General features: G+C 34.8%; 1 pseudogene; it reads left to right on the top strand.

The window, feature by feature from the left end:
• LOC112061914 (WD repeat-containing protein 75-like) lies at positions 1–26,754 on the top strand (annotated as a pseudogene).

Consider the following 26,754-nt stretch of genomic DNA (forward strand, 5'->3'; position numbering starts at 1 on the left):
ATGTCAACTGTGGCTATGGTCTTACCTGAGGCTCAGCGTTCTCTTCCAAGGTGAGTTCAGAATTGGAATTGGCTGTTGACAGAATTTAGCTCCTTGTGGTATAGGAATGAGGTCCCTTGTTTCTTGCTGGATGCTGGTCAGGGGTGGTTTTCAGCTCACAGAGGCCATCCCTCAGATCCCAGCCATGTAACTTTAAAGTAGTTAACTTCATTAAAGCCAGTAGGAAAATTTTTCTTCAGTTCACTACAACAAAGTCACATAAAATATAATGTAATCATGGGATTGTCTATTGCATTACCTTTGCTATATGATGTAACCTAACCAAGGGAACAAGCATTCAATTATATTCATGGGTCCTGTCCAGCTTCACGGGGAGAATATTCTACAGTATGAATACATCAAGACATGGAAATCTTGGGGACCATCTTCGAAGCCTGCCACACTAGAAAACAACCTTCTATTTTACAAGAGGTTGGAATAAGAAAAAGCCTGGGAACAAAGAAGACGTTCTGTAATATCTGTGAAACAACATAAAGTCAGGATGAAAATAATTCTGATACACAAATGCAGATAATGGAAGATGTTGGTTTTCAAATTAAAGTTTATTTCATCTTTAATCAAAGACTTAATATTTCCCTCCATAGATATCTTTTCATTTTATAAAATGCATACTTCTTACTTTAAAATTCTAAATACATTAAGCCTTTAAACATTCAAAAATAGGTATTGGTATTCATATTAAAAGTCATCCTTATACAATTTTGAATATATTGTTTATAAAATTAGTAGAATTCCATGCTGTTAGTTCAATCTTTCCTAACTAATGATTTGTTTTACTAGAGTCTAACCATGATAGTCTTCATGTTCCCCTCAGCTTAACTAAACTTGAGACAGGTTACCTCCTGACTATAGGCCCAAGACTTCCCTTTTCTTGGAAAATTTACTTTAGAAAACCGGCAATTGTAAGTACTTTCTCTGCTCCTTTGAGATGTAAATCTTCCATAACCCAGAAAACATCTTTTTTGAGAACTTGGGAGCACCCCTTTGAAATGTAGTCATCAGAGGGGACAGCACTTCTATTTCTCAGTTTCAGTGAGAGGGTAGGAACCTCATTTCAGTGACAATTAGCAAACACAGATGGCTTAATCCCATTTACCGTTCTCCTTCTTAATGTCAGTACTCTTCCATTAACTCGCCCCAAATATTTAAACATTCTTCAATTTTTTGTTTCAGGAAAATCCAGTTCAATCTCTCCTCTATTGCAATAGCTGTGACTCCTACTGCAATAGTCTTGAATAAAGGCTTCCTTGCTTAAAAAGTGCCCAGTGTGGGCTTCCCTGGTGGTGCAGTGGTTGAGAATCTGCCTGCTAATGCGGGGGACACGGGTTCGAGCCCTGGTCTGGGAGGATCCCACATGCCGCGGAGCAACTAGGACCGTGAGCCACAAGTACTGAGCCTGCGCGTCTGGAGCCTGTGCTCCGCAGCAAGAGAGGCCGCGACAGTGAGAGGCCCGCGCACCGCGATGAAGAGTGGCCCCCGCTTGCCGCAACTAGAGAAAGCCCTCGCACAGAAACGAAGACCCAAAACACACACACACACAAAAGAAAGTGCCCAGTGTGATTTCTCTTTGACAAGTCTCAAATTAAACAACCATGAAAATTATTGTTACTGCACAAGATAGATCTCAAATGACTATTTTATTTGTTTTTTTGATTCCAGAAAAGACACACTATGTATGTATGGAGGACTTGTAAAAAGACCCATGTCAGTAAAGCTTATTTGTGTCTGATAGTGCCAAGGAATGCACTGTTATCTACACAATCTGAACTCACATAAATGCTTACAAAGCAGCATCTACATTCTCGTCTCATACTAGGCAAGCAGCCAAGAGTCTCATGGTTTTACATACTATGTAGCAAAAATCTTTGGGTTATGGGAAAATTAGAATCTTTAAGATTACATCATCTTTCATAAGCTTAAAAATACTGTAGGCTTCTCTTGTAAACTTCCTTTTTCACCTTACAAAGTCTAAAAATGTTATAGCTTGTACATTTAATTTTTACTAATCAAAAGAATGTAAATGTATTTATGCTAATGATGTAACATGAGCAAGATGAAGTGCAGAGAGGTTTTTTGGAACACAAAAGAAAAACTGTATTACTTTGTTGCAAGTTTCCTCAAATTTACAACTATCACAGTTTGGGACTAGATAAGTCTTTGTTCTGAGGGGTCATTTTATGCATTGCAGAATGGTTAGCAGCATCCCTGGTCTCTACCCACTGGGTGATAATAGCAGACCTATTTCAAGTTCTGAAAACCAACAATGTCTTAAGATACTAACAAGTGTCCCTCAGTGAGTGTGGAGGGAGGAGAAGGAGAACAAACTCACCCCTCCTCCGTTAAGAACCACTGCTTGTTGTTAGGAGACAGGAGATAAAGACATGGCTGTCAATGAATATATTGGAATTTATTAAACCTTTGGTTCATAAACCAGCTAATCATCTTCCTTACATTGGGAATTGTAACAAAAGCACGAAATCATTATTTGACATTTACTTACCCATTGATCTCTAGGCATGCCTGGTCTAAAATAAGAACATCCGAACTATTATCAAAGGTAACCTGACACTGTTGTTGGTTAGGTCTCTTGGATATTTAACTTTAAGAACAATGGGAAAAAATGAACTTGTTAGACTACAATTCATGTAGAGCACACCAAGCAACACTAACTGTATAAGCGAAACAAATTAAGAATTTGAGAATTGAAATTAAATCAATGAATCACAGGCTCTGAAATCAGTTACCTTCCCCATGTCCCTCATGCCAACAGTGTGAAGTAGAGTCCACCAAGAGGCTATGGCACACAAAAGGAGACAAGGTACCAGACAGAAGTGATAGGAATATATCCAAGCTAGAGTAATAATGTGGTGGTGCTTTACTTATACTACATACAAAGGGTATTTGTTAAACTAAAATATTATGTCATCTTTCAAAATTCAGCCCAAATGTCACCTCTTCCAGGAATTATTCTACAATCTAAAATTTGGATCTGCAGGCCCAAATCTGTACTATAATAAAACTGTGCATTCCTTAGTCGTAGCACTTACAATATGTTGTAAAAGGCTTATTTGTCACTGCCTTTTATTACACTGGAAACACCTTTAAGAGCCAGGACTGTGGCCTTGTTGACTTTATATTCCTAATAACATGGACTGATGCCTAACATGCAGTCACTGTTTGCAGGATGAAGATATAGTAAATTAAATAAAACATTTAATCAAAATAGAACTCCTTATCCAAATAATAAGTTAAACTATACAGCATATGGAGAGGCTGAAACATAAAATCTATTAGGAAACAATCTAATAAAGTTATAACATTCCACTGTATTTGATAGATTGGTATTTACTTACTTATTCTTTCCCATAATATGTTTTCATAAAGTGAGACCTTAAATTCCTTTTCCCTGACATCTCTCTCTCAATTTCTCCTTATTTAGGGTACATAAAAACTAAATCAAAGGACAAAAAGTTTTTGCACTTTCCTTTTTGTTAAGAACCCAGAGTCTCATTTCCAAAACAAAGTATTATCTGAGTGTATCTACCCTTGATGTGTCATATACCTCTCTATCACCAGATTACTCCAAACTTCTATTAGCATTGAGCAAGGCTCTGAAAAGTAGTAGCTACAATGTTTCTTCAAAGTACATGTCTCATCTGCTGCCGGAAAAGAAAAAAAAATTTTTTAAAAGTTAAACGTTCATAGGGAAAAAACCTCCAAACCTCAAAACTTTCAAACATAACATATATGACTACAGAGATTTGTTGAGGTGAGTGATTCAGTGATGTCACTAATAGCCGTTTCTTTGGTACTTGGTGCTAGATATTGTGAATGTGTATTCATGCAAAGCTCAGCCCACAAACTTAAAAGGTTGAGACATAATTTATTAAAAACCATCACGTGCCAGGAAATGTGATGAATAATCAACTCCGCAACTACATGTGAATTATATGCATCCCTTTTCCAGCAGACCGAGACTTCTGCTGAATTGACATTAATGGCCCTTATGTATATTTAATAGAAAAGCAGGTTGCTTCACAAAGATATTCTCTGAATGGAGATAAAATGAATAAAGCAATAAGGGAATGAAAGATACCTGTCCAACAGAGTTGACTACAAAGAGATCTACAATGATAAGGGAAGAACAGAATACAATGAGGGAATCTAATCAAGGCAGAGGCAATAAAAGTGTAAATTTTAAAAGCTGGATAGATTTTTCAGATAAAATGAAGGATAATTTCTGACACAGTGAAACAGGGAAGCTAGGAAAACATATTTTTGGTGCCAGAGATTGACTAGGAAGATTTTGCTTCTAGAACAAGTAAGCTAGAGTGTTGTTTCCTCAAACACCAGGAGACTCAGGAAGTGGCCTATTATGGTACTGAATAAAAAGATAAATATCAACAAGAGAATAGATCCCAGAGGTTCAAAAGAAATTCATAGTTACGTAGTATGATAAAATTCACATATCTGCTAGTTATTTCTTGAAATTTCCTTTGCAGTAAGGATTTTCTATTGAGAAGGGAGATTATTGTTATCCTAAGGGAAGGGCTTCAATTTTTAGGGTAAAAGTCTAACAAAGAGGTCTCCCATATATTCCCTGGATGGGGACAGCAAGTATGGCTAGTAGAAATTCAACTTTTTCTATGGATATTATTGCCAGTGTTATCACATACAAAACATAACAGAAGATATATCAAAAGTGATTACCACTCAACTGCACATGTATTTATTTACCTCAATTGAATAAAATTACTTTGGAGCCATACCTTCCCAGTGGACAGGGTATTATATCTCAATGTTCAGGAGATGGTGGGACCTCCTCCTACCTAGGATTATTCAATAGCCTCAGCTGTCATAATTATTCAAAAAAGATACCCTGGTCTTGGTCCTCCCTGGCCACGGCTGTTGTGCTCATCTTCAAAAGGCAAATATTTTTTGTCAAGGTTTGTTTAAGATCTCCGGGGTCTTTGCTTAGGTGGAACCTGACTAATTTCAAGCTTCCCTAATGATACCTTGTAGACATTCTCACTTCCAGTCTTCTATTTCCATGGCACCATGCATGGACAGAGAGGTTCTTCTCTGTACTCCAGTATACTGAAAAGCTGAAAAATAAAAATCTGTTCCCCAGAATTAGGAAAAATTCTGAAAACAACAACAGTAAAACTTTATTTTCGTTGGTAAACACCACCCAAAACAAATCAACAAAAAATGTGGAAACTTTCATTTGAGTATGTAACAATTTCAGTTTGAATGTCCTAAAATTTAAAACAACACCAAACCAAACAAAAAAACCTCTTAGTCACTTACCAAGCTTAGATGGACTCAGAACACAAAGCTTAACTACCTTCCAAGAATGAAGAAAATAGAATTCCTTTTATTCTTTTTATAAAAATAATAAGAACAAAAACTCTGTTTTATCCTCCCACAAAGTCTATCTGTAACTAAGTCTAAAAATACAAAATATTACAAACTTGAGCTTTTAAATAGACATGTTCATTTACTACATGAAGCTTTTAGGTATTTATGTATAAATGTCAAATTCTGACATTATGGCATTTGGTAGATTGATTCTCTTGCACTAGCAGAATCTAAGAGAAAGAAGAGACCTTATAAACAGTAATTTATGGAAGACTGAAAATGATCCAGATATACTCAGAAACTAATTTACTTTACACAATATAATTTCTGTATTGGACCAAATATTATAATAACATTTCTGTAACAGCAAAAGCTGGAAATGACATAAAATTCCAAAATTTGGTGAAACATTAAACTTATTATAAGTAGAAGCTATATTTTAAAATATTTGCCCATAAAAGATCACATTAAAAATATTTAATATGTAGAAAAACAAAATTAAAGAGTTTGTACACTTTAAAATCAGTTCTTTCTTGGGGAAAGAACATAACTATATTTGTACTTAGAGACAAAAGAGAGGTAGGAAACAAGAGATGATTTTTGTTTCCTATATAATTTTCTAGAGTTTTCCATTTTTTCAATAGTTTATGCTTATATGAAACAATATGTATCAATAGCAATAAAATAATAAAATATGCCTAAATTATAAGCGATTACGTAAAATTTGAAATAAAATTAATGCAAAACAGATACGTGGCAAGAAATCAACAAGAATAACCTAAAATTTCTATGGGAAAGCGTAAAAGTTAAAACTGGAAAATAAAATTTTAAAAATCAGTTTAGGAAATGAGTAATAATGACATGTTTCTTTGTATTAACAGGTAATTCTTAAAAGAGAAGCAGTAATTAAAATTTAAAGTACAGAAAATATGAAATACAATATGTTTAATGATTAAGGTGACATTAAGTAAAGCAGAAATAAAAATAAAATTATTCACATATATCACAGAAATAACAATTTGAACATGGCATCCTTATGGTAAACAACAACCAACAGTGAAATCAGGTTCACACGGGCAAACGAGTTTCCAGGATGTGATGAGTTTATCCTAACGCTAGATTTACTTAAGAAAAAATGCAGGACAGGACATGCAGCATCTGCAGCCTCAAGATCTTCACTGAGAGTCCCAGCACAGCTTCTAGTTCACAATCCTGCATGAGATGCCCCTGGTGACAAGAAGTGAGGCTTATCTGCAGGGAGGCATTTCAGTACCAGGAAACTGTACCTGTGCTCTTGCAAGTACTCCCAACTCAACTGTAGCTGTGATTTGAATCCACTAATGATTACGGTGAATAAGAAAATAAGATGTTAATTGGGGTGCTAAATTTAATTTATTTATTTAGGCAGATAAAACAAAAGATGATTTTACTTGAAGGCAGGGAGTTCCCTGCCTGGCCACCACTAAGGCCTAATGCTATGGTTAAAGTTGAGAGGCCTCAAGAAGCTAGAAAAATCAGAGATAGATCCTCGCCCAGAGCCTCCAGGAAGGAATGCAGACTGCCATTACCTTGATTTTAGCCTGGTGGACATGTGTGGATGTCCAATCTGTATAACTATAAGATAATAAATTGATGTTTTTTTAAAGCCACCAAGTTTTTGGTAATTCATTAGAGCAACCATAGTTAACTAATGGCCAGCTGAGTCGTTTAGGACGTGGTAGTCAGCTGTGCCTTCAAAAGTTTTAAAATTTTCCCGGCCCGCTGATAGATTTCCAAGACACATGAAGCTTTCATTGAAAGAAGAAAGTTTTATTTGTGCATTCCTGGTCATTTTCCAAACAGGAAGGTTCTTTGTAAATACATTCTTTTTTTAATAGATCTTTATTGGAGTGTAATTGCTTCACAATACTGTGTCAGTTTCTGTTGTACACCAAAGTGAATCAGCCATATGCATACATACATCCCCATATCCCCTCCATCTTGAGTCTCCCTCCCACCCTCCCTATCCCACCCCTCTAGGTCATCGCAAAGCACCGAGCTGATCTCCCTGTGCTATGGTGCTGCTTCCCACTAGCTAACTATCTTACATTCGGTAGTGTATATACGTCATTGGTACTCTCACTTCGCCCCAGCTTCCCCCTCCCACCCCGTGTCCTCAAGTCCAATCTCTACGTCTACATCTTTATTCCTGTCCTTCAACTAGGCTCATCAGTACTTTTTTTTGTTGTTTTTAGATTCCATATATATGCATTAGCATACGGTATTTGTTTTTCTTTTTCTGACTTACTTCACTCTGTATGACAGACGCTAGATCCATCCACCTCACTACAAATAACTCAATTTCGTTTCTTTTTATGACTGAGTAATATTCCATTGTATATGTATTATTTTATACTTTGGGCCTATTCTGGAATGATCTAACTTAAATTCTCTGGTCAGTTTATTTTACTGCAATTCCATTTTTCTCAATAAACATTTAGATCCATGAATATTACATTAAGTACATATTCAGTTAATTCAAATTTTCAACTCCATCTTCAAATCTCCTTCCCTTCACAGAGATTACACGTATGTATAGAGAAATTTTATAGTCATCATGGCATTTGGATGAAGGGAAGACTTCTGGTATTATGCTGCCTTGCAGTAGGGCATCTTGCTTTGGTCCTATAAGTTTTGATTGGTCCTGTTCATATATAACATTCTGGTGTCTACTGCTGTAGTCCATAGTTAGCTAATGATATATTCTCTTAATTGTGTCTTAGTGGTTTAGCTTTGGTCTCCCACAGAGAGAGACCTCCTTACCCCTACACTTAATATCCGGTAATTCACATTTAATCCCTGGACCCAGGGTGGGATTCATGTTCTGTGGTTGCAGAGCTTATGCAATTTTAGGTAATTTTTTAGAGAAAAATAACACAATAATTTTGGATACAAAATTAGGGCCTTTGAAGGAGCCCATATACTGAGGGGCTCTTAAGTTTCAGTTTCATTAGCCTCATAGTAAATCCACCTCCTCCAGGGCCAATCAGATCACCTAGCACACTCAAAGTTCAAAGCCATTTTATCCCAATGCAGTTCTTCTATTCTACTAACTGAAAAGCTAGTCAGTCAGACTCTTAGCTACCACCTGTATCCTTCCTGGGGATATGGAGCAACTTCAGGGTCGCTTCCACATTACATCCAGGCTGTAGGTTCCCAGGAGAACTGCCTTAGGCTATTCTGCTCAGGAACGCTATGTCACTGCTTATCTAACTACTGCCACTAATTTTTGTATGGTTCTCAAACCAAGATTTTAAAAGAAAGAAGGGTTAAGTCCCTCTCATAGCTTTCTCCATGACCTATCTAACCTCCATCTAACCTCCACCACTACCAGTATGAAGGTCCAGAGGAGGGGAGGGAGATCAAACACACATTTAAGAACATACTACTTCTTCTCCTGCCAAAAATTTACTTAGGGTGAATGAGTGGAACACACATTTATTTTTTCCTGTGGCAGAAGCTTTATTTAATCTATATTTGCTTCCTTTTCCTTATCTAGGTAGTTATAATCCTGCTCTCATCCATAAAGATGGAGGAGTAAGAAAGGGAATTTTGTCTCCACTCTAACGTTGGAAGGCCCAATAAGAAATACTGTAGAATTATCTTTCCCATTCTACATTAGGTTAGAGTGAAATAGAAAGAAGTAAAATCATGTGAACTCAGAAGCAATGGAGGATAGTGTTTCTTGAGTATGTGATAAGCTTGCATCTGTAGAAAGGGTTGGCATGATACCAGTGGAGAAATAGTTGTCCAAGATATAGGAATGAGAGGGAATAATGAAAGGAATAAACCAAAGAAAACTGTTCCAAAAAAACAGATATCCAAATTAATCTGTGACCAAAAGAATTCATATTCCCTTCTGAGTTAGGTTTGTATTGGTCAGTAAGGAAAGTTCAAAGAGCTGGCACAGGAGAGAAATAGGAATCACCAACAATGGACACTGAGATTAACATAAACCTTCATATTTCACTTCCCCTTTCACAAAGTCAGTGTTTTCTCCCACTGAAAGCTAAAATGGCTAGAGAATGTCGATTAAGTGAGATGAAATCAAAAGAATGACTGAAAAAGTGTAGTTCAATCTTTAGATCAGCACATCTTTCAGTCATATTTCTTGTCAGTGTGAAACTTGATCTACAAATTCTCATACATGGAAAACTAAAGGCCAGGACTTACAAAAAAATTCACACAAAATCTAGTCTTTTTTTTTTTTTTTTTTTTTTTGCTGTGTTGGGTCTTCATTTCTGTGCGAGGGATTTCTCTAGTTGTGGCAGGCAAGCAGGGGCCACTCTTCATCGCGGTGCACAGGCCTCTCACTATCGCAGCCTCTCTTGTTGCGGAGCACAGGCTCCAGACGTGCAGGCTCAGTAGTTGTGGCTCACGGGCCTAGTTGCTTTGTGGCATGTGGGATCCTCCGAGACCAGGGCCCGAACCCGTGTCCCCTGCATTAGCAGGCAGATTCTCAACCACTGCGCCACCAGGGAAGCCCCTTTTTTTTTTAATTTTTTTAAATGAGTGAACTTTTATAGAAAGTGAACAACATTGGATTTAGAGGAAGATATCTTTCATATGCACATTTTACAATTCCTGTTCACTGTTCACATCCCCTTTGCCTCCTGGTAACATTAACGCTAAGGAAACCCTTGCTACATATGTAATCAAATATAATGATTAAAAGATGGTTGAATTATAAGCATAATGCAAAAATAACCAGAAAAATAAAATTTAACCCCAAACTCCCACTAAAGATGACATTCTGGAATAAAATATAAAAAAATTAGATTATTTTGATTTTTAATTATATATTTCAATAGCAAATGTATTTGAGATTTGACCATAATATGTATGTCTCACCGTGAATGCCTTCTTCATGTTTCACCACACATTCAGCAACTGTATAGCTTGATCCTACTTAACAATATTTCAGTTTAATTGCATAGTACAGACTCGTATGTGCTTAGCAATGATCATTAAAAAGGAAAAAGATCAGTACACAAAACTATAGTCTTACTTAAAATTTTCCAGAGGCATTTGATGCATAATAACTATAAATATACATGTTCTGTTCTCAAAGATGTCTTATTTAAGTAAACAAAGTACTTCCTATGTTTTGTTTTGTTTTGTTTTTTGTTTTCGTTTTTGTTTTGTGGCACGTGGGCACGTTGTGGCCTCTCCCATTACGGAGCACAGGCTCTGGACGTGCAGGCTCACAGGCCCAGCCGCTCCATGGCATGTGGGATCCTCCCGGACCGGGACACGAACGTGTGTCCCCTGCATCGGCAGGCGGACTCTCAACCACTGCGCCACCAGGGAAGCCCCTTCCTATGTTTTTCAGTTAAAAAATCAGAAAAACCTCATGTGAGGTTGAATTATTCCAAATTCTGCTGGAATAAACAATCTGCAAAAGCTTCTGTAAATGTGTAGTCACAAGAGAGCCATCTGGCTCCACGTAATTATACCCATCTTTCATCCTTATATTCTGAAGCTAAATATAAAAGTAGATCCAGGAATATCATACAGATTTGTGATATACACTTGGGGATGGTAGATCTATAAACCAATTAACAGATATTATTCATACGGGTGTGTTCCTGTCTTCATTTATATTACACATCCAAATAGAGTACAGATTCAGAGATTATGGAATGAGTTGCTGCTAGAATGAATTATTTCTGGTGAAGTATTTCAGAGTGAAATGAAACAGAAGTTAAGACATGATAGGGTGTAAGATAAAAACTAGATGATATCTGACTCTCACTCTTTTTTCATATAAAATCTTTGAATCAACTTGGTAGATGCCTTGCAAGTACCAAAAAACATTTGTGGTCATTTATTGTGCAAGATCTCTAACTTTTGAAAGATCACTACAAGGACTGGATTCACTGTTCGCACATTATGGCCAAATTTTCACTTATTATTTATATTTTGTCTAGAATACCTTTCTTCAGAATAGTGCATTTCTGAGATAGTGCAAGAACTGCTAAAATAATTTTAACCCTAATACAATAACATTATAGCCATACATATTGTATCGTATCAGTTAAATATTTTATCTTTATGTGAATGACATTGTCAACTGCTCTATCCCATACCTCTACATGTTACACTATAACTCCTCTGTTTTCATAGGTTATGTTAAATATCATCAACTCTAGGTTGATACCTGTTCATGTGTTATTAACTGTACAGATTATATTATGGTAATTCATGGGTGCCTTAACAACAACTCTTACTTTACAGCAAATATAAAACTACTTTTTATAACTTTTGTTTTATGTGATAAAAAATTAAGTTAGAATGTTGCACTTTGTCAAAGAAAATTATTTTCAGGATTATAACCTCATTATTTATTTCCTTAGTCATGCTGTAGCTGACAATGTATATCAATTAATTTACTATAAATATATCCTTAGGGAATAATTTGAATAATGTACAAAAATGTATGAATAATAATATTTGTATATGGTATCACCCTTTAATAGGTAAATATTATATAGGTAACTTAAAACTAACTTAACTAAATCATTCTGAAGCATTAAGTGAATAATGAAGATCAATTAAAATCATGATTGCATTATATGTATTAGCATGGAAAAATAATAATGTTGAGCAAAAAGCACTTAATAAAAAGTATGCATGGAATGTTCTGATTTCTACTGTGAATTTTAATAGGCACAGATGTGTATTATTTTGCATGCATGAACATATGCAGGATACATTATGTGAAAAATGGGGAAACAGTACAAGTATTTTCAAACAGTGAGTTACTAAAAAAAAATACACAACTCAAAGGCTTTACAATTTTAATGAATTAAAAATTTTTTCAGGGATGTCATAAAATTAACTGTTTCCCAAATGATTTTCAACGATGAAACTTTTTTTGCAAAGCAATAGTAAGAATTTGTTATTAGGCCAAAAATATTACAGATTAAGGAGCAGACTAGATGAAGAAAAAGATGAGGAGAAAGGGGAAGGAAGATGGGGGAGAGAGAGAAGTAGAAGCAGAAACAGGGTGGCAGAGAGAAAAATTAAGAATCAGTTGAAAGACAATGTTACTGCTACTTTCCCTCCCAAAAACACATCATGAAAAAGGCAAGTGAGTGTGTTGCTAAGGGTTCTTAGCTGGAGACTTCTCTTCAGCCTGAGACTAACCTAAGAAAACTATAAGAGGCAGCAAAGTCCTTTCTGGGACTGGGAAAAGTGACAAAATCTTTAAGAAAAACAGATTCCATTTGGTTATACTTTGGGATTTTCCAGTGCAGAATATCTCATTCATTTCTAACTTCAGCCTGCCCATAATGCGAAAAGGATCACTAACATTTCATTTTCTTAAAAACTTTACAATGACCAGTACTCACCAGAAAGTATATTTGTCTATAGAAGATAAGGGACTTTAGAAAGGAAGAAAAGTGGTGGCTAAGAAGGAGAGTGGTAGAGTACCAGGTGTTGGTGATTAAGGGTATGTTTGGAGGTATATAATGCTAAACAAAGACAAGTCACAGGGTAGCCAGGAAGAGGAAACGTAATATATGTTTAATGGATGATTTGGAAAATTTCACTGGTGAAATATTTATGCTAAATCTGAGCATCTTGGTTCAAAGTTAGAAAATATAATTTTAAATATTAATGAAATATTACTTGTCACCTTTGCCAAAAAGCAACATAATATCAACATTTCTGATATCAGAATATAATTAGCCAGTTAAAAATAACATTTAATTGACCCACTTTTTTCTACTATATTAAATTAAAATTTGATTATAAAGAATATGCAGCTCTCTAATTCTTATTAGTACAGATAAAATAAAATTAAATACTTCCAATTTGCCAATGGCAGACTAGGTTATTTTAATCTACTTACCTAGACAAATAATAATTATTATTAAAATATGAAAATCATTAATTAATTCATTCAAAAATATTGATTAAGCACTTATTATATTCCAATCACTGATACAGGTATACGGGATACATTTTGAAGACCCCTGTCCTTGTGGACCTTACATACGAGCAGAAGAAAACTGGCGATATTTAATAGACAGTAAAATAAGTAAATTCTTTAGCATGCTAGAAAAGTAGGAAGTACCATGTACAAAAGTAAAATCTGGGTAGCAAGAGACTAATGTGGAGAGCCAGAAATTTAATATGCACCCGAATTTTTAAGTAAGTTGGTCAAAGTAGCCTTCTTTATGGTACTTTGCAAGATGCATCCATTTGTCTTCGGATTTGAAGGACATATTCCCTTAGGCTCCTGACAAATGGATCTCTATGGCACTTCACAGAAATGCCACGTCCCTGAATCCTCATAGATTTATTTTCTCATCTCAGGGGTGCATGTGTCTTATCAGGGCCTCCAATGTACTTACCACCTCCTGTTGGTCCTGTCCAATCAGCTTGATATCATCAAGGTGATATTCTGTGGGATGTTCAGATGATCCACTTCTGACAGAGCAGCAGGTATAACTTATCTCTGAGAAAAACATGTAAATGAATATTTTAATGTTCTAATGTAAGTTCAAGCTGTTCTGGTCACTTTTTCTAATGCAAATGGGAAATAATAAATTTACCAAATTAATGGCACATTATGTACTTAAGTCCTTATTAATCTGCTCTAGCAACAATATCAAGTCCAGCACAGCATCTGAAATATTATCTGAGTCTGTGATAGTTTATAGTTCTCTAGGATCCATCCAGTTTCTGCAGAGGTGAATTAAAAGGAAACATAAGAAGAACCTCCATCCTTTAGCTTGGTGCCTGTAATCTCTACCATCAACCCACAGGAAGCAATGTTAGTTTTGATTTACTATTTTGTCTAGGGAGCTCAGGGCAAGCAGGGTCAGAGGCTGTGGTCATTGAATAGAATCGAAAAAGCTAAGATTGTGGTCAGAGGTCTGACCAGATCCAATGGGAGGAAACTTAGATGCCACCTCTGGATGGGAGGAACATACATCACCTTGTAAGACCATCATACGGCATGGGAGATATTGTTCTGGCCATTGTGGAATGTAACATCTTGCATGGTAACTGGAAAAGAAAAACAAAGAAAGAACTGTAGAGACAAGGCCAGCACTCAGTAAAGGTTTTGATTTATTTTTCCTGGAAGCAATAAATGCCATTTAGCTTAGTCAGGCAAAATTAGACCTGAAGGGTAGCAGTTGGACTGTGGGGACAAGAATATTCAATGATCAAAGGGTATTACAAGAAGTCATCTTGGCTGATTGCACCTTTGGTCTAGGATAGTAAGAGCAGAGGTGAAAATAATTGGATCTGAGGATATTTAGGATATAAAATAAAATGTGGGAAAAGATTGTCAAGAGCAGCCATGCAACATATAGATAACAATGGCAACTCCTACGTTTCTGGCAATGCAAAAGATGAGTGATGCTGCGATTTGGATGAGAAATATGTTTAGATGAGAAAGATCATAAGCCTTACTTTGTAAATTTCTAATTTGGGATGCCTTGTAACACTCCAACAGGGGACTGGATAGTCAACTCTATCTTAGCAGAGAGGCTATCATTGGAGATTTAAGTATGTTGAGCAGTTGGAGGTGTGTGAAACTCTGGTGAGATTATATCACTTAGGGAGAGACTGTAGAATGAGAAGAGAAGGTCTTCCAGAGTAGAAAATTGGGATTTCACTATATTTTATCTGGTAGATTAAAATAAACCTGCAAGGAGAATAATAATAATGTAAGAGCTATAATGCAATTACTGAAGTGAATTAATGCCATGTAGGAAATTTTATCTGTAATCTAAAATACTGAAATAGGTGAACATGTACTCATGGATACTACTTCTGGAAAATTAAAAAAATAAATGTCAGTGTTGAGCAAACTAGGACCTCTAAAGTATTGTTGGAAAATGAAGCTAGATCGTCCCTCAAATTTTAAAATCCTGAAGCATCCTTTAAACAAAAGCTAAATAATATCTTGGCAAACCTAAACTGTCCTCTGTATTGTAAGTATAAAAACTTGTACAGATATAAAGGAGAGGTTGGTTCAATTTGCGCTATTGGATAGTTCTAGAAAACTACTGGTAAAGCAAATATGTTCAAATTTTAAACATTTTTTTTCTCGGAAATCAACATTTTGAGGAATAAGATGAAGAAAAATGTTAAAGTATGATAAACTATGTTTTGGGGCTGGTTTGTCACAAATTTAACTAGATTAATTAAATTTTTTCTGAAAGTCCCAGCGATTTCTTATCATTTGGGACAAATTCTGCTCTTGTTTAATAACTTAATACGATATTATTAGTAGTGGAGGTTTGCTCAGTTTCCTAAAGTTTATTTTAGACTTTCATCTGACTGTAAGTCATTGTGTCATCAATTAATACTAACGATATCTCTATTATAATCAGAATATCAAGATCAACTGAAGAGGATATGCAATTTATATTTTTATGACTAGTTCCACAATTCTGTAGGTGGCTTAAATGTATACTTTAAATTTTACCTTAAAATAAGAAGTTAGGCTAGTTGAATAAATATTAGGAAAAGGAGAAAACATGCAGAGGAGAAATATATGTATTTGAGGTGAGAGAGACAAAGAAAAATAGAGATGGAAATGAGAGAGGGAGAGAGAGCACAAGCATTAAAAAGGTGGATCCAGGGCTTCCCCGGTGGCGCAGTGGTTGAGAGTCCACCTGCCAATGCAGGGGGCACGGGTTCGTGACCTGCCAATGCAGGGGACACGGGTTCGTGCCCCGGTCCGGGAAGATCCCACATGCCACGAAGCGGCTAGGCCCGTGGGCCATGGCCGCTGAGCCTGCGTGTCCGGAGCCTGTGCTCCACAACGGGAGAGGCCATAACAGTGGGAGGCCCGTGTACCGCAAAAAAAAAAAAAAAAAAAAAAAAGGTGGATCCACATTTTTGTTCATTTAGTACAAAGAGATCTGGGGGTGATTATCAATAGGAAAATGAAATATCTAAGGTTCTAAACTATTGCTGGCATTTTCTGGAGCTTGTAAGAGTAAATAATGTTTATTAATTCTGATATGCTCATGAATGTTGTGAAGAAAAAATACTGGCAGTCAGAAGGCTTCTTTTCTGTCTGGCTGAGTCACTGATGGTGTTTGTGGCCGATAACTATCTTCTAAAGATGAGATCCATACAACTAACCACCAACACAGAACTTAACCATTCACTGCAGGATTTGAAATTTGTGTCTGGCTTAATTTCTTTCCTTTATTCTCTCAAATTCTAAGCTAGAGTAATAATGAAATTTAGATTGTTTGATCTTCATAATATATTGCATGATTTCAGGCTCACCTGATAAAAGTTGAGCTTTGTAAGAATAAGGACTTTCTTCATCCTGATTAGCATTCTTTAGCCAGCACCTAGCAAACTCGGCACAAAAATAGCATTGTACAGTTATAAAAGTTTGAGAAGTATTTATAGTTTATTCTCTTTCTCATATCTGAGGTTTCAAAAATGTGATTCTTTTTTGCACCCTCTTCCTTTCCTCTGAACTCCTCACCCTGCCTTTTTCATCTGCTTAATTACATGTGTTTTCATACATAAGGTTCAATGTCTTTTCTGATTCTCCAGGCCTTGGCTATGTGTGTGTGTAATTACAAGACTTTTGGTTGCAAGAAACAGAGAACCAGATTAAACTGGGTCAGGTAAAGTAAAGGGTTTTTTTTCTAGTAATACAACTGAACACTCAGGTCCAGAGATGGCTTAAAGCACAGCTGAATCTAGTCCTTCAATAGTGTTACCAGGACCTAGTCTCTCTGTTCCTGTTATGCTCATATCTTTCTTCTGTGTTGGCTGTTCTCCTCTGTAGCTCTCTTGGTATTAAAGACTCCAGCAGTTTCAGCTTGGTTTATCCTCTCATTCTCTGATCCAAAGAAAAAATGAACTTTCCTTTCCTCCTGATTTTCACACTATCCAAAGAGTGCCTTCTTGGCTTGACTTGGTTTATACCTCTGAACTAATTACTGTGACCAGAAGGATGGACTGTTCGAATCGGCCAGATATACTTTACTTGTTTATCCGTGATGCTGGAGGATAGGTGTGTTTCAAATCATGTGGGCTGAAAGTAGGAAAAGGGTGGTTCCCCTAAGCAAAGTAAGATGTTGTTACCAAAAGAACAGAAATAGACACACTGAGTCAGCAAAACAAACAAATGTACAGTACAGTTGGGTGCATAGACAATATCTTCTACTCCTGCTAGCACATTATATTCGCTTTACTACATAAAGGCAAAAGAACCCAAGTTAAACATGTTTCTTATTTATATCTAAGCATATATCAAAGTGGCTAGTGTATACAATCTGTGAATTAAAATTAAATGTTTGCTGAATAAGTGAATAATTAGTTAGGTCAAGTAACTGTACCTCTTTTCCAATTGCTATTTCCTCTTAAAATTTAATAGTAGTACTATACTAATTAGGATAATTGTATTAATGTTCTAAATAAGTATAATTATTTATAATCAGTACAATAATACTACTGAAATAACAAAGTATTATAAATCTTACATAAGTTGATAGCTATATGTTCTTAGACTGTCCTTGACCCATACTGAGCCCTCAATAAATGTTAGGGGTTACCATTATCATTATCAACCATATTAAGTTGCATTGGAAGACCTCTGGAATACTATGACTTCATATAGATCTAAAGTTGTATAAGTCCATGTCAGTAGTTTGATAATTGATCAATACTAAGAGAAATGCTTTTCAATGTGTAGGGTTTTGTTTCTGCTTCTAATGAAATTCCTTTTTAACATTGTTTTCAAGGCATTTCTCCAGAGGAAATAGCATGATATTTTGCTCTAAATCCATACAGGATAAATGATCTGGAGTCATTAGAATATGGTATTATGCACAAACAACTAGACAGGAATTCTATTACAGATGATTAGTCAACTGTGAATACAGCAGTCAGCAGATGGACAGGTCCAATGTACCACATGAATTCTGTGTAAGAGTGGGTCTCTGATAAAAACTAAAATGCTCTTGATGAACAGCTGCCTTTTTCTTAGGATTCTAGTAAAGGGATACCAGTTAAGTTTTTTATTGCCATAACACATGACATAGAAAGAACTGATTACCTTGAATAAAGGTTGTATAAAAAAGGTTTTATAGTTTGCTGTGTTAATTTTATATTTAAGGGACCTTCTGTATTTACACATTGAGCATCTGCACTGTGTTATCTGATGTGTATTTTATGTGCCTATAATTCAGAATGACAATTGTAAATTTGCTCAGGCTATTAGCTAATGACGGGAGAATGTGCTTTACATAGGTCTATAAAAAGATAAAAATTAAAATGCTGAGATATTGAGATCTTAAATGGTCAATTCCTTATATTAAGTGACTGAATAAAACCAGTTTGCATATTTTTACTCTTGCTCTTGATTACAGATATTTCGTTGCGGGGCACAGGCTCCGGACGCGCAGGCCCAGCGGCCATGGCTCACGGGCCCAGCCGCTCCGCGGCATGTGGGATCCTCCCAGACCGGGGCGCGAACCCGGTTCCCCTGCATCGGCAGGCGGACGCTCAACCACTGCGCCACCAGGGAAGCCCCAGATATTTCTTAATTCAAAGGTAATTTCAAGGATCATTGTTGCAACTTTTCCGCCTCATTAATAAGGCCTCCAACTTCTCTTGTTACATTTGAATATTGAATTAAAAACAGAAGAATAAACAAGTCCATATTAGAATTATTTTAAAAATTCATAGTACTAGGCTTAAACATATACTTTATGCTAATATTAATATGCTATTTTGAGAATAATGCTTTCATTGAGTTCAACTTTACTGCACATGACACTTATTAGCTTTATTTTTATATGTGCTGCTATGTTATTCCATGCCTTTTCTAAAAATATTTTTTAATGGAATGATTGCTTTATTTATTTTTTCTGTAGATCCATCCATATATGTAAAGCTTTTAATAAGTATATTCTCATTTGTAAAACTTAGTCATGTTCATAATGTTTAATGAAGAACATTCTTCCTTATTTCACATAATTTTAAAGTCTGTCATGAGATAAGAAATGACTACCTACGTATTTAATTTTATGAAGATAAAAGCCATTTGTTTGATGGGGAGAACAGAATAAAAATATTTCCCTCAGAATATAGTCTAGTAAAGTCTCATTAATTTGTACTAGAGTAAATCTAATAAATAATAGAAAAATGCTTCAAAATTTTAAGTAACAATAAAAATGTAAAAAGTACAATTTAAATATATTTAATTATTTTTGAATCATATTTTAATACTTTGTCTTCTCTTTATTCTAAATTAGTGATATTTGTGAAACTAAAATACATATACATATTTTGCTAAGTATACATGCTGAATATGTTCATATATATTATTTACTTAAATATTGAATATATATGTGTGAGTACATATATATATACACATATATATATATCAAACACTGACAACTTTCCAACAATCCTAGGTGTTGGATGTACACAAATGAAAAAGGATATCCTATACTACCTCAAGGAATTTATTATTCAAACAAGAAAACAGATAACCAATAATACATAGCACAGAATAAAACTAAAATGAAAACTATTCTACAAAGTGTATGATTAAAATACAGGGGTACAAAAATAGGGGTAATTAATTTTGCTGAGGAATGCCAAGAGGAATCCTTGATCAGTGACTGGTAAAGCAAGTATAAGCAAGTATACAACTCTTTCTCTGGAAACCATCCTCATACCTCATGCATAGAATATACTAATCCCCCGTCATTTGTACCACCACTGCCCCCTGGGTATAGCCTTATGATTTCAATTCTATATTTGTAAATTCTTTCTTACATGTATATTTCAGCTAAATTATGATTTTTTTTAATCCAAGAACTAATTCATATTTATTGTTATATTCTCAGAAGATAATGCCATGCCTGACATTTATAAATTGCTCCATATTTTCAAAATAATTTAATTGGCATAAAATGCATGCATATGTACAAATTTTAGGATTATTATAAACTTCTTGGTTTTTTTATCTTTCAGAGTTGTGATCATCATTCAACTAAAGGATGAATCAAAGTTAATCAAAGAGTAGCCTTCCAAAATGTAGAAATATCATCATGCTTGTTTAATGAGTTGATATTTTAACTATGCTTTACATTTAATTACAAATGAATATTTGCACACACTTATGAACACATATATGTGAAAAAACAATTAGTCAAAATACTTGCTATTGCAGGTTATTTTTCTTATGCTTTTAAAATATATTTTAGGGTATCTAGTAGCTTATATTTGCATTTTTTAATATCTCATAAACACTTAAAATTGTATTTCCAAAATTAATATTTACATTAATTTGTTCTGCTACTACTATGATACTCTTTTTACTCACATTAGGTATTGTTTTAATTCATTAAGTAATGTTAAAATTTTTCTTTTTATACATTAAATTTCATATTTAGTCTGTATTCCTATATTTATATATACATATATCTGGTATATTGATGTTGGTCAGAGAATGAATTGAGTGTACTATCCAATAGGGTAGCTACACAAAACTATTTAAATTTAGATTTAAATTACACAAAATTAAAATTCATTTTGTAACCCCATTCCAAGTGTTCAGTAGCTATATGTGGCTAGTGGTTATCCCCTTGGACAGTGCAGATATAGAACATTTCCATCATCACATAAGTTCAATTGGTCAGTGATGATATGGACAAGGATTTAGTGCTAGAATATCTATTCAGGTCTAGTTTAGATAGTGTATTACTTAAAGGAGGTACTTGGTACTGTGTGTATCCCCAAAATTCACATCAAAGCCTTAATCCCTGATATTTGGAGATGGGGCCTTTGGGAGGTAATCAGGGTTAGATGAGTTTATGAGAATAGGGCCTTCATAATGGGATTAGTGTTCTTATAAAAAGCAATACCACAGAACTTGCTCTCTTTCTCAACCATGTGAGGATACTGTGAAAAAGTGGCCATCTGCGAGCCAGGAAGAGAGCCCTCACCATAATCTGACCCTGCTGACACTCTGATCTTGGATTTTCAGGCTCCAAAACTGTGAGAAAATAAAAGTCTGTTGTTTAAGTCTCCCAGTCTATGATATTTTGTTTTAGCTCTGGCTGCCATAATGACTAATATATTACTGAACAGCGCATATACCAGACAGTAAAGAAACTTCTCATGTTAGAAGACAAAGAGGATTTCCAAAGACTATTTCTAAAACTTAGCATAAAAGATACCAAATATGGAAGGAACTGCATGTGCGTGTATGTATGCATTTGTACGTATTTGTGTGTATGATTTTACTGATTCTGGATTTAAAAAACAAATGTACTTCTTTGGGATGAGCATAAGAAATCAGGAAGCTTGCTTTCTATGAAGCTCATTACCTATGGAAATAATGAAATCTCCTAAGTTACGACAAGCCATTCTGATCTTTTCCTTCGTTAATTAACTTGTCAACTCCAGGGACCATAAATAGTGAGAGGTTGTCCTGGTAACAGTACCAAATATAAGGCAGCCTTTCAACATGCCAAAATGTTTTCGACCAGCCTAATGGCAATCACCAGTTTGATAATATGTTAGTCAATTAATATTTTGGTATAAAATATTTGCTAATATGATGAAGAGTTCAGGATTGGTGAGCTGAGCCACTCTTAGATCTAGTTAACTTAACAAAACCCAATCATTCAAAGCCAATTCATAGAAAACCAACTGCCAAATACCCAATTCAATTAACTTACTTGTTACTTTTAATTATTTATAAGGTGTTCTGTAACTCATATTAAGTATAAAGTGTACCATAATTCACATTAATTAACATAATAATTCAGTGGGATACTGGAGGCTTTTGTGAAGTTTTAGTTGACCTTATGTTTTGTCTCTTTAAGTATATAGGTATTGATTCAAAAATACTGAAGATCAACGGGCAGACAGAGAAGCTGTTGTCATATATCCAAATTGCCCTATAAATATTTAATGGTATAATATTGGTGAATCTATAGTTAAATTTAGCAAATTGATTTTATCAAAAGATGAAGCAGACGTTCAGGAAACTGACTTTTAGGAGATGAATGCTGAGGAATCGGCCTCCTTCCAGCTACTATCATTGATTGCCAAGTGCCCAAAGCAGGCCAATTTCTAGGTTTGTCAGGATATAAGACCAGGTTCTTTAGAGCAAACACTGACCTAAACAAGGAGGCAAATGCTCAGCAGAGGGTGAGAGGTGCTTCAAGTTTGCCTTAAAGTGGCAAAAACATTCAGTTTAACTTGATCTTTGTAGCAGAAATTAAATCACAGGGTCTTTTCTTAAAACCCAACCTTAATGTACTCTTTTATTTGTTTGGGAGATTTAGATAGATCTTTACCTGTACAAGGAGTTATTGATTTTTTTAGCAGTACTGCTAAATACCAGAAACTTAGCTGGATATATCATCCATCAATTTTATCAGAGGTTCTAAGGGAATCTGCAAATATTTGTATGTAATAGAAAGGATAGAAAGAAAATGCAGACACGTCCAAGTTAAGCTTGTAAATATTCTTCATTAAAATATGAGTTTTTAACAAGACAATTAGAATGGCTTATAAATATTCAAAGCACTAGAAAAAATGAAAAATGGCCTGAATATTATGAGGAAAAGCATGGTTCTAAAATAAATGAACTACACATACATGAAAAAATTGTCTTCTCAGTAAAATACAAAATAACATTTTCTTTATTAAAAAGAGAACAGAAAATAAACATGTTGGGATAAATTACTAAAAGATATACTAGACAAAATAAAGTTTACATTTTCTGTAATTTGTGATTATTACATTTACATTGAAAAGTAATCACTGAGGAAAAATTCAATTAATACAGTCATGTATTTATCAACTACATGTAAATAATAAGGTTAAGATAACTTGCACAGAACTTATTTTTAAAGTTCCATGGGTGTTTCCCAAAAGAACATAGGCTAAATGGATCAAATGCTTCCATATAAAGCATAATCATAATGTCATGTTAGCTAGTTGCTATTGATTAACTTGTCATCATTGTCCAAATTTTCTTTTCAAAAACTTACAAAATTTTTTAAAATATATAAAGCTTGATTTAAAGACTATAGAAGATCAAAGTCCAGAGACTCCAGGCACAATGTCCACTAACTTGTAGCTCTTAGAGAGTTCAATGAGGAACACAGTAAAGGCCTCTGAATTTAGTATAAGTCTGCCAACCAAGAAGACGTAGGAAAAAAATATTTAGATTTAGATTTTGCTTCACCATCTATCTCTAGATAGGGTATGTAGATATTCCAATAATTGATAATTAAGTAGCCTTTTTTTGTTTCTACAGATTCTATTCTGAGGTGTCCAAAGTCATTTTTTCCTTCCTGTTGTCAAGTGGACCTTCTAATTTAATGTGTATTCAGAGACTGAAACTCTCAGCATACAACATAGACAGGATAAAGAAGAGATGGTTGGAAAAACATCACAAGCTAAGATATAAAAATTCATATACTGGGACAAAACAAAAGAAGAGTAATAAGAAAAATTCATGTTGGGTATGCCTTGTGTGAGAACACTGCCTTTTGTATATTGTTTCTGGACACAGAATAAGTGTAGACAGCACTATTCTTTTCAGTAAACACAAAGAACTGGGCATCTCTAACTGAAGATTCTACTTTAGTTAATAGTGTCACACAAGATAACTGTGATGCTGGTCTCTGGATAAAAAGCTAGTGTGTATGACCATTAATTTGCCCTTCAGCTTTATATCCTTTATAGGATATAAAATCCACATATATGTAGGTAAACACTAAGAGGGTCAATGATTCTGTCTGTTGGAAGAAGACTCTAAAAGGATTATTCTCCACTGATGAGAAAAAGGGGAGCAAAATGAAAACTTATTTTTTCTAAATTTTTGAGGAAAATCATGACTCTAAGTTAATAGAGATTAAAAGAAATTTTTTTGTTTCATTTTCCTGTATTCCCAGTATAATTAAAACCGTAATGGCCTCTATACGATAGGAATATGGTAAGAGGAAGGATGCAGTGTAGAATTTGACTGAAATAGGAAATCCAGAAAACAAAAATCATAATACCAAATTTAAAATCTGATTTGAGAAAATGTTGGCAAATGAAAACTGAATCATTGAAAATTTTTTCTATTATAAAATTGAGAATATTTCTCAGAATATGAGGAAAACCCAAAGAGTGCTAAAAATATAATGAGGGATAAAAGACAGATTAGTTTAGAAAAAAATATTCAAGTTGAATAGTTTTCCCAAAGAAAAAGCAAGAATAATTTAAACAAATTTGATGATCAAAGCAAAAATAGAAGAAAATCTTTCTTCACTGGACAATTATGATTTGAGGGCTAAACAACAAAATCTTATATCTAACCTCAAAAAATATATGCACAATGCAAATGTAGAATCATAGTAGCTTCAGAATTTTTATCTACACCATCAAATTCCAGAAGACATTCAAGTAGTATCATCAGTACCTCCCTTGTTTAGAGTAGAAAGGTTCCAAGGAGTCTATACCTAAATAAGTTGTTGTGTCTATGAGCAGACAAAGGAAAACAATAACATACAAGATTTTAGAAAATTATACTACCATTTCTCCCAAAATAAAAGAGTAAATATTTAATAGTGTTCTGTATTGAACACATGAATTAACCAACTCAAAATTAAGATTGGAAATGCATGTGTCTGAGCAAATACAGCGGCGGACGAGAGCCGTTGTGTGGTTCTTTGTGGTTGGCAGCAAGCAGAACGCTGGAGTAAGGTGCTGTGCAGATTATAGCTAAAAGGGTCTTTGTTGATGTTATCAAGTGAATCGGAGGAAAAAACTTAGGCTTCCATGGGTTGCCAATATTCTGTCACTTAAGGCTAATATTCAGGTATGTCTCTTGGGTCCTTTTAACAAAGCCATATCTATGAAGAATGTGTACACATATTGCATAGACACAACTGGATTCCAGCTCAACCCAACAACCATCTACAATTGTACACTTACTCCTTTGATTTCAAAATTAAACTGTGGGACTATATAGATAACATTCTGATAAACACTTTCATATTGGACATAAATTTCATGCCTTCTTTGTTCTTCTTATGAGAGACTATTTGAGTGATATATATGGCCAATATCATAATTAGAGGAATCATGGGATAGGATCATGGATCTGGCTTTTTCCTCACCAATCACCAGTCTGATGAGTGGCCGTTTTAAATTTGTACGCAATAGAGTGCCAAGATACCACAGAGAAGAGAGTTTATCTCCCACTTAGGGGATACTACTGACCATCTCTTAGTCTTAACTGCAGGGTATTGGTTCTATACCTTTCTTTGATAGTGGAAGACAGGGATATCTTTGATAGTTTTACAATTTATCCAATAATTAAATCCTTGGCAGTAAACAAAACACCTACAGCCTGCAGTTTTTCTTTTCTAGACTGATCCAAACCGAGCTAACAAAGACTTTATTTGGATATCAATGTAACTTCCTTGCAATAATGGAACAACAGCAAGAAATGGAAATTCAGCTTGAATTGCATATGAAAACAAGGACACATAATAAGAAAACACAAGTGATCTGTCCCTTCTTAACACAAAGCTTAATTTGCTACATAAAGATTATAATACATCTTTCTGTCTCTGTAACACAAAAAAATTATTAAAACCACATCTTTGCTCCAGTTAGTAAAATTATCACTTCAAAATGTGAATGTTAACAGATGATTCTGACACATGGAAAAACGCTGTTGGTGGAACTGTGACTTTATGGGCAGTTACCACAAATAACAAGCAACTCTTTGTTGTTTCTTGGAAGATGATTACTTGTTAGTTGAGAAAAAAAGTGAAATATGGCATTGAGAGGCATATGTCAATAAGCTGCAAAAATAGGGAAACTTTGCTTTGGAAGATTAATGTGTCTGAGATTAATGTGTCTGAGAACATATCTTCTTGGTACTGCTGAAAATGATATTCTTTGCTATTGGAATCTGCCCAGTTGTACATTGGAATAGAGTGCAAAATTAAATGTTAGAATTGTGAACTTGATCCTAATTCAGAGAATGTTGCTACAATATCTTGGTCTTCAAAAGATTCAAATTTGTTTGTACTTAAACTCAGTGAGCTAAGGCCATTTTGTATTCAGAAGGATATCTCCAAAGAGGAGCTTTACCAGGGTGGGGTGGGGAAGGGGGAGGTGTTTGATCCTGGGGAAATCTCTGAATCCTTCACATCAGAAGTTCACCAAAGAAGAGATCAGTTTTACTTACAGTTTTGCTTACAAAACTCACAAGGCTTATTGATATTCAGACCAAAGTCTCCAGAAGAAAATTTGGACTGA

Source organism: Physeter macrocephalus, chromosome 11 (assembly GCF_002837175.3).
Source record: "Physeter macrocephalus isolate SW-GA chromosome 11, ASM283717v5, whole genome shotgun sequence".
NCBI lineage: Eukaryota > Metazoa > Chordata > Mammalia > Artiodactyla > Physeteridae > Physeter > Physeter macrocephalus.